Here is a 13,538-nt window from a genome sequence, read left to right on the forward strand (position 1 = left end):
CGCTGTCCCCTGTAGTCTGGCGCATCCATCTTCTCAGTGGGTCTCGCTGCTCCGCCGCTGTCATTCGTCGAAGCCAAGATGATGTCACTTCCGTGCATGTGCACGAGAGCCGACATGCGCAGCATCTTCGTTGTTGACGATGCCGCGCTCAGTGCGCCTGCGCGCCGCTGTCTACGGCTCATGCGCCGTAAACAGCGGTGCCTGTCTTCGGGCAAATATCTCCTAAACTGTATAGGTTTAGGAGATATTTCTTGGACCTACAGGTAAGCCTTAATCTAGGCTTACCTGTAGGTCAAAGTGTGTTTTAAGGGTTTACAACCACTTTAAAGGAGAAGTATGAATTTTTTATTTTTTGATTCATACTTACCTCGGTGGATGGAGAATCAGACTGAAGCTGCAGCTGTCCCCCGCCGTCTCTGCACTGAGAACCGAGTCACCGAACATTGCCGATGGCTCGGTTCTCACAGCTCCCCGAAAGGAAAGCTGTTGACTGTCAGTCAGCACCTCTCCTCTCTGATCCTCTAAGCTCATTGGAATGATGAGCTGTGGAGGGGCGGGAGAGGCTGTCTCAGCGGCTGAGATACTGAGACTGCCATCAATCAAGGCAGCCGGTGGATCCAGACTTGGAGGTGTCAGAAACCATAAATCAGACTGAGACAGAAGTACAGTTAAATCACACTGGTTTAATAATAATTAAAAAAAAGTAAACAGAGTAAACATAGTCAAAACATAGCCAGAGTTTAGGAGAACCAGAAGGGATAGTCAGACAAGCAAAAACATCAGGCAGCCAGAGAACAGTGTAGTAGAACAGCAAGCAGCATCTGGAGTTATAAGGAATGTCAGCCAAGCAAATCTTTTACAGGAACACAGGAGAACGTCTCTAGAGATGTGGCCAAGGTGAAGGCAGAGATCATCTGGACTGGACGCCTTAAATAGGTAGGACTGATGAGCAGGATATCATCAACAGGTGAGTCACTGTTGAGAGAGATAGGAGCTGGCAGTTAGCTGACTGCTGAGTGGCCAGTCCAAAGAAGGAGGGGCTGAGCCCAGCCCTGACAGGAAGTCAGGATGACACAATGCCTCGGAGGGCAGTGACATCAGCGGAGAGCAAACTTCAAACCACTCTCCGCTGAAATCGGGGTCACAGGAGTGCAAAAAGAATTGCACTATTGTGACCCGTAGGAGAAGCCCAGCCTAAAACGCTCAGGCTGGACTTCTCCTTTAAAGCATCACCCAAGCATCAAAACACATCAAAAAAGCATGTTAAAGAGGTAGGCACTTTAATGTGTGTTAAAATGGTAGTAAACCGTGGCATTTAGAAAAAAAAAATCCCCTGCAATGCAATGGCATAATGTGCTAGTATGAAGTGCATATTAATACATTATGAAATACCAACCTTAGAACAAAGCCCTCCAACAGTGCACTGTCACTGCTATCTGGGTTCCCATCTTCCTTCCGGGTTTGCAGGCTCTGGCTGTATGAGTGGCAGGGCTGTGATGATGTCACTCTTGCGCATGCAGGCAGGAGCCCTCGGCTCCGGTGCAGTATGCCGCCCCTTCAGAGTGCATGCACCGGGGACATCACCAGCTACATCCAGTGTGAATATCTTCTAAACACCGCAAGTTTAGGAGTTACTCACTGTACCTACAGATATTACTTATAGGTACAAGTTAAAAAAATGAGTTTGCTACCACTTTAAAGTTGAAGAACGTGTAAGCGAGACCTAAGGGTCGTTGCTATGAATGCATGCAAACACCAAAGTGAGCAAGAGATTATTTATATATATATATATATATATATATATATATATATATATATATATATATATATATATATATATATATAGCTAGCCCTTCACAGTGAATGCTTGTTATCGGGTTGTCTGTTCTTCCCCGAAGATCTTTGTAGTGAAACGTCTAATTTAACAAACAAATGGCAATCAATGTACTTAGCGACATATTTCTACACACAGAAATCTTGCAGTAAGAAGACACGTAGATACATGTTTGGTGCAGATAACAAATCTACCATTGTAACCCATGCAGTGAATACCTTAGTCAGCCGGCACTATACTATCGACCCTCCAATTGATTGGCTAAATACTTAAGTCCGCAACAGAGAAGTACTTAGACATCCAAAAATAAAATCATTTTTGTAGTGAGATAAAAAGGTAATTGAATTTTGTTACTGTCGTCAGGGAAAGTGTACCTATAAAGTGCTCTGTGAGCAGGTCAGGAAAACAAGCTGATGAGCACAGGACTTGGTTAATTATTAATAGCTGCTAAAAATGCAAGTGCTGATCCACAAAATGAATTATACAGTGCCGCCTTGTCGTCCTATCACTCTTCATGTGCTTTTAGGCCTGTGGAAGGATTGCGGCACTTTTATATATCCGCCAGGAACTTTCAGATAACACTGCAGTATTGTTTTATTACATTTTATATCCTGATCGATGCAAAGTCAGCTTTTTATGAAAATGATAGACACTAATGTGTGCTTATGTGGCAAACTGTTAAAAGGCAAAACATTATTATTATTTTTTTAAAGATTGTGAGTTGGGAACGTGTGAAAAATCATGCGTGTTCCCGACATGCAGAGAAACACGCACTTTAACAACTGCACGGAGGAGTCATTCATTCTTAACCACTTCCGAAACCGCCGCACCCCGATATATGTCCCCACTTTGTAGAGGAATATCGTTGTTATAACAGCAGCTAGCTGCCATAACCCCAGTATCCTCTTCTTTGGCTGGCGGTCTGCTCTCTGATAATAGTGGTCTCTGCGGCGGATTCGCCGCTAAATCACTTTTAATCAGTGGCAGGAGAGGGCCCCCCACCTCCCTCTGGTGCCTTCCGCCGCTTACCGGCGGAGGCGATTGGAGGGTATGGAGACGAGTGAGGGGAAGATGGCCCCCACCCATCTCCATAACATTGGAGGACAGAAGCAACGACAAAACGTCACTACCGCCCATAGCTGTTAAAGGGCCATTTTTTTTTTAAATAGAAATTTTAAATGACAATTTTTTTTTTTTTTACTGCATTTTTGTGTAAACATGAGATCTGAGGTCTTTTTGACCCCAGATCTCATATTTAAGAGGCCCTGTCATTCTGTTTTTCTATTACAAGGGATGTTTACATTCCTTGTAATAGGTAATAGGAATAAAAGTGAAACCGTTTTTTTTTAAACAGTGTAAAAATAAAAAATAAAAAAGGTAAAATAAATAAGACATTTTTTATTTTTTTAAATGCGCCCTGTCCCGCCGAGGTTGCATGCAGAAGTGAACACATACGTGAGTAGCGCCCGCATATGAAGATGGTGTTCAAACCACACATGCGAGGTATCGCAGCGATGGGTAGAGCGAGAGCGATAATTCTAAATGTAAAATTGTAAATCTGTAAAATTTGTAAAATGTCACCTATGGAGATTTTTTAAGGGTAAAAGTTTGTCGCCATTCCACGAGCGGGCGCAATTTTGAAGCGTGACATGTTTGGTATCAATTCACTGGGTGTAACATTATCTTTCACAATAAAAAAATAAATAAAATTGGGCTAACTTTACAGTTGTTTTATTTTTTAATTCAAAAAAGTGTATTTTCTCAAAAAAAAAGTGCGCTTGTAAGACCGCTGCGTAAATATGGTGTGACAGAAAGTATTGCAACGCAATTTTATTCTCTAGGGTGTTAGAAAAAAACGTAACTTATAAACAACAAATCTCAAAAAGAGGCTCGGTCCTTAAGTGGTTAAAGCAGTGTTAAACCCCAAAAAACAAACATTTATTATATTGCAGCTTACCAATTCTTAGATGTGATGGCTGCATTTGTTTTCTTTTTTAGTCTTTCTTTCTTCTATTCTCATCTGGTGATGCTGCTCGTAAGTCTGTTGGTTTTCAACAGAATAAGCGGTCCTGCAGATGGAGCAATTAAAGGGTTAAGGCAAACCATTTCCCACTGACGGAGGTGCTTACAATAATCAGTTTTTACTTATTTATATAAAACCTTTATCCCAAAGGGAAAAAAAACGGTTTGCTGTTACTGATTATAGAGTATTAGTTGGAGTTTGTCTTCAATGGGTTAACGTTTATTTAAATCTTCTAGTACATCTAACACTCCCAACATCCCAAGACAGACAATGCTGCTGTCCAAAAGGTGCCCCCTGTGCTCCTTCATCCAGAGCGGGGGCACTCTAATACAGGAGGTGTGTTACTGGCCAGATCACCGGGTAAAAACAGAGGGAAAAGGCTAAAAAAAAAAAAAAAAAAAAAAAATCAAATGCAGCCATCACATGTAATGATTGGTAAGTTGCAATATATTCTGTTTTTTATTTTGGATTTAATGCTGCTTTAATGATACCCCCATGCAAATGAAATGCAATTTGGTGTGGTACAATTTTAAAAAGCATCAGGGACTTCTTTCCTTCCATGTTTCTTGCAGGTAGAGAGCAACCCATTGAAATGATATGGCTGCCCTACATGCAGCACACAGCCACACAGATGTGAACCCGAGGCTAATGGCCGTACACGCGATCCGAAAATCGACAGAAAAATACTGCTTTCTAAATGATGTACGATAATCGGATTGTTAGTACAGAGCCTTTCGAGAGCCGATCACAACAGTTCATCCGATATTATCCGATCGGACAAACACAAAAACTTTTCTCGTATGGTACTAGATCGTACAATTTTTATTTAATCAGTACTATTGTTGTCCGAAAATATAATAGAAATACACTACAACACATGACATCACTTCCGATTTTTTATTCTGTCGCACGAGAATTTGTCATTTTAGTAAACTACCTATTTTCGATAAAAAATACAAATTAAAAGATTTAATAATATTATTATTGGCAGCGAAGGGGTTAACCACTAGGGGGCAGTGTAGGGGTTAAGTGTGTCCTAGGGAGTGTTTCTAACTGTGGGGGGCATGGCTATGTGTGACACATCACTGATCTCTGCTCCCGATCACAGGGAGAGCTGATCAGTGACACTGTCATTAGGCAGAACGGGGAGATGCTTGTTTACATTAGCATCTCCCCTTCCTTCCTCTCTGTGAGGCAATCGAGTCCACAGGACCCGCAACCCAACTCCCAGAGGTCCTGGCCGGCATGCACGCAATGGCACTGCGGCAAATTTAAAGAGACGTACAGGTACGACCATTTGCCCAGCCGTGCCATTCTGCCAACTTACATCGGCGTGTGCCGGTCGGGAACCTGTTAAAAGAAATAACAATATAAATATAATACTAATAAAAATCTATAATAAAATACAAAAATAATAAATATAAATAATAATGCTAATAAAAATATATAATAACCGTAATAATATAAATAATACTAGTAAAAAAAAAAACATAATAATATAAAATATAACAATAATAAATAGAAAATAATTTAATACAAATTAAAATATATAATACAAAATAAAAGAAATAATAATATAAAAATTAGGGTTGCACCGATACTAGTATCGGTATGGTGCTGATACCAAGTATTTGCACAAGTATCAGTACTCGTACAAATGCACTGATACCTGAAACCGATACTTTCAAGCTTGGTTTTTTGAGCTGTCAGTGGGTCTCCCCTGTTGACAGCTGAAGTGTTAAAGAAATCCGGTATTTGGAGCAGGCGGCTAATTTTTTTGATTGCTCAACCGCTGAAACACTAATATTAAAAGAAAAATTGTTTCTTTTTGTATCTTTCTGTTTCTTCATCTGCAGATCAAAGGGATGAACACATTTTCCTCTGTTTAACCACTTATTTATTTATTTATTTATTTTTGTTCATGTCTATTTTATAAATGATAAACAATTAACTTTTTTTTGTTTGCTAAGTTAGTAAATATTTTTACACACACACACACACACACACACACACACACACACACTATATATTTTAACATATATTTACACATTTCACATCGAAAAAGCGCAAAATTAAAAATAAAAAATAAAAAATTGATTTCATTTGTAAATAACTTTTCAATGCTTTGTACCATTGCTTACAGCTGAAGTGAAAACAAAACAGGTGCAGTAGGTATCGGTAATTGGTAACGGTGAGTACTAAAAAAAAAAAAAAAGAAAAGAAATTAAAAAGTAATCGGTACTAGTTGAAAAAAAAAATGGTATAAGTATGAGCTCTGGCGTGTTCACACACCCCACGTGCAGAGCCCGCCAGCAAGTTGGCACAGTGCTAATCACAGGCAGTGGGACATTTCCATATCTCTGCAGCCGCGCATCTGGACAATGTCTCACTACTAGGGATGAGCTCAGGCGTGTTTGCATGGTCCACGTTCAGAGCCCGCCAGGAAGTCGCGCAGTGCTGCGCTAATCGCAGGCAGTGAGACATTGCCCGATCTCTGCAGCCGCACATCGGGGCAATGTCTCACTGCCTGTGATGATTATTGCAGTGCTGTGCCGACTTCCTGGCGGGCTCTTCACGTGTTCCATGCGAACATGCCTGAGCTCATCCCTACTCACTAACTGTGATTAAGGCAGTGCTGACTTCCTGGCGGGCCCTGCACGTGGGGTGTGCGAACACGCCGGAGCTCAGCCTTAATCCCTAATAAAAATAATACTAATACAAAGATATAATATGAAAATAAATACTAATAAATATACACAATAAAATACAAAAATAATAATAAATATAAATAATACTAATACAAATATATAACAGTAATACCACAGAAATAAACAAATAATAATATAAAACTATAAATATAATACTAATAAAAAGATATATCAGTAATAATATAAAAAGACTACTAATAAAAATATATAATACAAAAATAATAAATATAAATAATAATACTAATAAAAATATAACAGTAATAATATAAAAAATTGATAATACTAATTAAAAAAATACATAATAATATAAAATATAAAAATAATAAATAATACTAATACAAATATATAATAACAGTAATATCATAGAAATAAACAAATAATACATAATATAAAAATAATAATAATTTAAAATAATTAAATACAAATTAAAAGATATAACATAATACCAATTAAAAGAATAATATAAAAATATAAATACTAATAAAAAGATATATCAGTAATAATATAAAAAGACTACTAATAAAAAATATATAATACAAAAATAACAAATATAAATAATAATACTAATAAAAATAACAGTAAAAATATAAAAAATAAATAATACTAATAAAAATACATAATAATATAAAATAAAAAAATAATAAATATAAATACTAATGAAAACACATACAAACATAACAAAAATAATATAATACTAATAAAAAATATACAATAGTATTTGAAAAGAAATAATGGACAACACAAGACACCCCTTTATTTCCCAGCCTAATAACAATGTAAAGAGTTCTAGTGAACTCCAGGCCATGAAGATGAGACACTGCCCAGACAGTACATGTCTCTGGAATAAAAACGATGCTGAAAGTGATAGAAAGCAGAGAAATAATAAAGTGAGAAGAAAGCAGAGCTGATGTCATGGCAGAGGATTTCTGACTATGCCTGTGCCCACCTTGGTGCTGAGATCCTCCTTACACTTGTGCTGTGTTCCATGCTAATCCTCCCCTTGTCTCCCCCACACACAGCATGTGAAAGCCCAGGCTGGAGGGAGGTGTGCGCACGCGCAGTGAGCCTGCCTCCTCCTGTTACAAAGACAGATAACAGAGGGAGAGGTGCACGCTCTATTGTGCGGAGGATGCTGGACTTTCTTCACTAGTTCTCCCAACTTTGTGCCTTCCTCATCGGATCTCTCCACACACTGCTTATTCCCTGGGGACGATTGTCCTGGATCCAGTCCCTGATCTGGGATGATTGGAGGTGAGTGGATCTGTAGTGATCATGTCAGGCAGATTGATGACAGCCTTCCAGCCTGATGAAAGGGGATCTGTATTGTTCATTGATCTTTACAAGCTGTGAAATGATTCTTACTGGTGCCCCACCATGGGGGAGGCTGGGCTCCATCATACATCACACTGGGCTGGTTATTGCCCCATCATAGTGTGCCCACCCTGTAATTCTATGGCTCTATAGGAGACACCTGCATCAGGACAGCGGCAGCAGGTGACACAACTATGGACTGCATGGGGGAGAGGGCTGAAGTCTGCTTGTAGGATCTATGTGTTTGTACACCTGGAGGAAACTATTCACCCTACTATTTGTTATACTACAGATGGCTAAGCTACAAAAACTGCCCTTTCCTAGGGATCAGAAAATGCATGCTTTCTAGAAATAAAAAGAAATACATTCATAAAAAAAAAAAAGAATATAAATAAATATATATAATATAATATATTTAACACACACACACACGTCTATATGAGTTGCTTAAAGCACAAAATAATAATAAAAAAAAAAATGTGTGTGTGTGTGTATATATATATATATATATATATATATATATATATATATATATACGTAACAACAAGTTTTGCTTTATGTGACTCGTACTTCTTTTTATTTAAACCTTCCCGGGAGATAAGTGCTGACCTTTTTTCTCTGTTTATTAAAGCCTCTCCTAATATTGACTGAACGATTGATCTGTCAGTGACCTGTCTACCCCTGAGCTCTGAGTTTTTGCACAGCTTGGCTCATCTTCTGGTAGATGGTATAAGGACTCAAAGCTGTTTTGATACAATATTTCAGCTTATTAACTTATACTATCTGTACCTTGGGTCTGATGTCCGTTTCTTCCGCTTCTACCCTAAATAAGCTTATTAACGTACACTTTCATTAACTTGGGTCTAATGTTCATTTCTTCCAATTCCACCTTATTTTAGTTTATTAAGCTTGCACTATCTGTAATTTTTGCTAATGTCCATTTCTTCACATTTTTACCCCTTTCTTCCCCTTTTTATTTTTTTATTTTTTTTTTATTTTTTTACAACTTATCAACTTATTCAACTCATACTGTCTGTGAATTGGGTATAATGTCCATTTTTGTTTTTTCATATTCTACGCTGTCCACTTTTTATATAATATTATATATATATATATATATATATATATATATATATATATATATATATATATATATATATATATATATATAATTTTTTTTTTTTTTTTTTTTTTATATTCTACGCTATTTCAACTTATTAACCTGTACTATCTGTGATTTGGATCTAATGATCATTTCTTCATATTCTATCCTATTTCAGCTTATTAAATTAATGAGAAATTTAAAAAGACGTTGACTAAAATTAGAAGAGACGCGGTTTAACCTTAACCACTTCAGCCCTGGAAGATTTTCCCCTTTAATGACCAGGCCACTTTTTTTGCTATATGGCACTGTGTCGCTTTAAGGGACAATTGCACGGTCGTGCGACATTGTACCCAAACAAAATGTATGTTGGATCCCCCCCCCACAACTAGAGCTTTCTTTTGGTGGTATTTGATCACCTCTGCGGTTTTTATTTTTTGAGCTATAAACAAAAAAAGAGTGACAATTTTTAAAAGAAAAACAATAACAAACTTTTTGCTATAATTTCCCCAAATTATTGATTGGTTTGCGCAAAAGTATTAGCGTCTACAAAATAGGGACTAGATTTATGGCATTATTATTTTTTTACTAGTAATGATACTGTGATATTTATCGGGACTAAGACATTGCGGCGGATGATTGGACGCTTTTGACACTTTTTGGACCATTGACATTTATACAGCGATCAGTGCTATAAATGGCCACTGATTACTGTACAAATGTCACTGGCAGGGAAGGGGTTAACACTAAGGAGCGAGCAAGGGGTTAGCTGTGTTCCCTATGTGTGTTCTAACTGTGGGGGGGATGTGGATGACTAGAGGAGAGAGATCGTTGTTCCTACTTAGTCTCCTCTCCCCTAACAGAACCGGGATCTGTGTGTGTGTTTACGCACACACACAGATCCCGGTTCTTGCTCTGTCACATGCGATCGTGGGTGCCTGCGTGCATCAGCTCCAGGGACACGCTTTGGTGGCCTCTGGCGGCGCCTGCTACAACTACCACAGTTCGCGCAGAGGAGCCAAACTGCGTAGAGCAGGCGTGACAAACTAGCGGCCCTCCAGCTGTTACGCAATTACAATTCTGCCTGTGAGAGTCATGCTTGTAGCTGTCAGCCTTGTAATGCCTCATGGGACTTTTGTAGTTCCCCCAACGGCTGGAGGGCCACCAGTTTGACACCTGCTAGCGTAGAGGGTTCTTTACTGTAAGAGCGGTAAGAATATGGAATTCTCTTCCACAGGCAGTGGTTTCAGCGGGGAGAATAGATCATTTCAAAAAACTATTAGGTAGGCACCTAAACGACCACAACATACAGTAATATACAATGTAATATTGACATAAAAGCGCACACACAGTTTGGACTTGTGTCTTTTTTTTTTCAAGCTCACCTACTTTGTAACTCATACTATCTGTGACTTTCATTCAATGGCCATTTTTTCATAGTCTACCCTTTTCTTCAGTGTATTAATTTTATACTATCTGTAACTTGGGTCTAATGGCCATTTGTTCCTATTCTACCACTTTTTACTTTTATTTTTTTCCTTTTCTTTTCTTCAGCTTATTAACTTCTACCATCTTTTTATGTACACCATCTGTAACTTGAGTGTACTGTAATGTCCATTTCTATTCTGTATCGGCTTATTAATTTACACTCCTGGTAACTTGGGCCTAATATTTATTCCTATTCTACCATTTTTCAACTTATTAACTTACACTATCTGTAACTTGGTTGTACAGTTGACCCCTGCGAAGTCGCGGTTCAGAGTTCGTGGCTTCAGTAGTTAGCGAATTTTTCCTCTTTGGCAGATGCAGCCCAGCATTCCCACATCATAACAGTTTACCACTTGTAGCTATCTCGAGTGTTCTCGCATTTTTCATTTTGTTCTTAAAGCCCTAAGATGCCGCCCAAATGCCCTGCACCTTCTAAGGCTTCTGTCAATTAACATTGTACCAGAAAAGTTGCAAAATAGGCATTTTTTTTTTTTTTTTTTGACCACATCCAAAATTTGCGTTTTTTTTTTTTTTTTTTTTTTTTTTTTTCCGAAATTCGCGAACATAACCCCAAGCGAATTGCAGGGGTCGACTGTAATGTCCATATATTTTTAATTTCAAAGTTTCTTTCACGTGTATGTGAAGGCCAAAAAAAGGTTTTCTGTAATAATTTCTTAACAGTGGTAAAAGATTGGAACCCATTTTTCTGGCTACCCGGGGCTCATTTTACAGAGATTTACCAACACTTCTGTCCTGGTGACCATGTTTTCACTAGACAGGAAATGAGAGAGAAAATCTGCAACAGGGGCACAATAATAAATAACTGCCAGGGGTTCTAGCCTTCCCTACACTGCATCTTATTTTTGGCCATGTTTGGCCTTGTTTGTTAAACCATTGTCTGCAGAAAAAGGAAGCCAGGGTATATCTTGCTAATCGAGTTTCAGATAAGCGTAAAAACCCAACTGAGGTCTCTTACACCCCCCCCCCCCCCCCACTGCATGCAAAACTAGGAAACAACCTTTGACTGGAGATGCGCTTTAGGCTTGGTTCACACTGCTGCGACATGGGATCCAACTTGTAAGACCACAGATCGCATTACATGTCAACGTTTCCCAATGAGAGCCATCATAACTGATGCTACACAAGTCGCTCAGACCTTAGAAAAGGTTCCTGCACTACTCTGGTTTGACCTGGGTGCAATTTCAGCCCTTGTGCAGGCTCCTGAATAGCATCCAAGTTGTAAGAAAGTCGCAGGGCAAAGTCGCAAACAAAGTTGTATAAATTTGCTGTCGCAACAGTGTGAGCCTCAGGTTTGCTATTTATGCAGCTGGTCTGATGAACTTTCATCTGTATAAATGTCATTGACCCATCTGTAGCATTTGTATTAACCAGGGAAAATTCCAAGTGAAATTTTTGTTTTGACATGTTATGACAAGTCCCCTAGGGATCTTTCTGCAATAGTAAAGCTACTTAGATGCCTGATGAATAAGTTCATACTTTTGTATAAGAATTGTTATAAGTAAATTGAACACCTGTAACCTGGGCTAGCCCTACCATGGATCCCAGTGGGTCCATGGGTCCCAGGCGGCACTTTAAGAGGGGCGGCAACAGGGTTGCACTGCGCTTGGACCCGATTTTCCCTCCCTCTAGCGCACAGTATCGTCATTGTTGTACTGAATCGCTGCTGTCACTGGCCGAGACCCACTTCAAGGGTCTCGCAAGCGGCCCTTGGCTCCCTGCCCAAACTGCTTGCAAGCCGAACCAGTCAGGGTGTCTAGCAAGCAGTGACATAAGGAAGACAATGGGGAGAGAGAGAGGCCCCAGCATTCATTGCGGAGGAGGATTTAACTTCCTCCTCCGCTAGCTCCACCCACTTCCTCCCCCGTATGTTGCACTTGGCGAACGGGTCCGGGAAGCAAAAACTGTGCTGCCTGCCTTTATCTTGGGAATAAATGTTCTTTTTCCTGGCAGATGCACTGGCAAGCGGTGTATTACATAGGGTTGGTTTGTGTGATAACAGTGTGCTTAGAAGAGAATTAATAGAACTGGGGGGGTACGCACTTTTGCTCTGTACACACGGTAGGACATGCCTACGACAAAATCCGACTGATTTATTTCAGATGGATTTTGGCCCAAACTTGTCTTGACTACATGCACAAAATTGTCGGAGAATCCGATCGTTCAGAAGGAGGTGACGTAGAACACATACAACAGGACTATAAAGAGGCCGGTAGCCAATAGGTTTTTGTCTCGTAATCTATTCTGAGCATGCGTAGCACTTTGTGCATCGGAATTGTCGATTAAACGATCGGATTTTGTTGGCGGAAATTTTAGATCCTGATCTCAAACTTTGTGTGTCGGAAATTCTGACGGAAAAAGTCAGATGAAGCCCACACACGGTCGGAATTTCTGACAACACAGTCCAATCGTACATTTTCCGTCAGAAAGTCTGACCGTGTGCATGGGGCATTTGTGGCAAGGTGCATTCGTTTGTTAACATAGTTCTTCCATGTTAATAAAAAAACTTTTTAATTTCAATATTTTTGAAAGGCTACTTATCACTACCTCCTTTTAAGGGCTTGTGTTTGCTTCAAAGGCATACAAGTACAAAATCCACTTGAAACATGTTACATGAAGGGGGTCAACTGTGGGTAAAAAGTTCTGAAAAATCTCTGAACAGTCTCTAAAACTGCTGCCATTGATGTAAGATCAAAGCTTGTCCTGGGAAAATATGTGCTCTACCATTATTGACCACCTCTGAAAGGGCTAGTTGCCCGATTTTGTTTCTTCTCCAATATTGCCGACTCGCTGATCCTGGACAAGCACATGGCAAGCAAGTGTGAATTACTGACCTGCACCCCCCTTTTTTTTTTTTTTTTTTTTTTTTTTTTTGGGTCACTGACTAAAGCTGGTCATAAACTTATCAAGTTTTGACCAATTCCTGTGTATCCATCAACGTTTTTTCCATGGGTGGACCTATCTACACCACCTTGCTCGACGAAAGTAGACTTTCAACTTTTTTTTTTCTAAGGAGACGGGTAGAAAATTCTTAACTGATTGGCACCTGCATCA

At 39.2% G+C, this 13,538-nt stretch overlaps 1 protein-coding gene and 1 long non-coding RNA gene across 5 annotated transcripts in view; one reads left to right on the forward strand and one right to left on the reverse strand.

Moving 5' to 3' along the window:
* Nucleotides 1-663: 663 nt before the first annotated feature.
* Nucleotides 664-7,648, reverse strand: LOC143974027 (uncharacterized). Of its 2 annotated transcripts, none has more exons than XR_013272151.1 (4): nt 7,512-7,648; nt 5,999-6,055; nt 3,792-3,903; nt 664-975 (listed from the first exon to the last, which is right to left on the reverse strand). It is a non-coding gene; the product is annotated as an uncharacterized LOC143974027 (long non-coding RNA). The 2 variants fall into 2 exon arrangements; XR_013272150.1 differs by having other exon boundaries at nt 5,989-6,055.
* A 22-nt stretch (nt 7,649-7,670) lies between these two features.
* KANK1 (KN motif and ankyrin repeat domains 1) overlaps nt 7,671-13,538 on the forward strand; it is a 246,825-nt gene continuing 240,957 nt past the window's right edge. For 2 of the 3 annotated variants that reach the window (XM_077475001.1, XM_077475007.1), the window contains exon 1: nt 7,671-7,816. The gene's annotated coding sequence lies outside the window, so the exon portion shown is untranslated. The remainder of the gene's footprint in view (nt 7,817-13,538) is intronic. The other variant, XM_077475003.1, reaches the window with a different exon arrangement.

This window comes from Lithobates pipiens, unplaced genomic scaffold (genome assembly GCF_037356315.1).
Source record: "Lithobates pipiens isolate NorthernLeopardFrog02 unplaced genomic scaffold, aLitPip1_a1.2 Scaffold_13, whole genome shotgun sequence".
Lineage (NCBI taxonomy): Eukaryota > Metazoa > Chordata > Amphibia > Anura > Ranidae > Lithobates > Lithobates pipiens.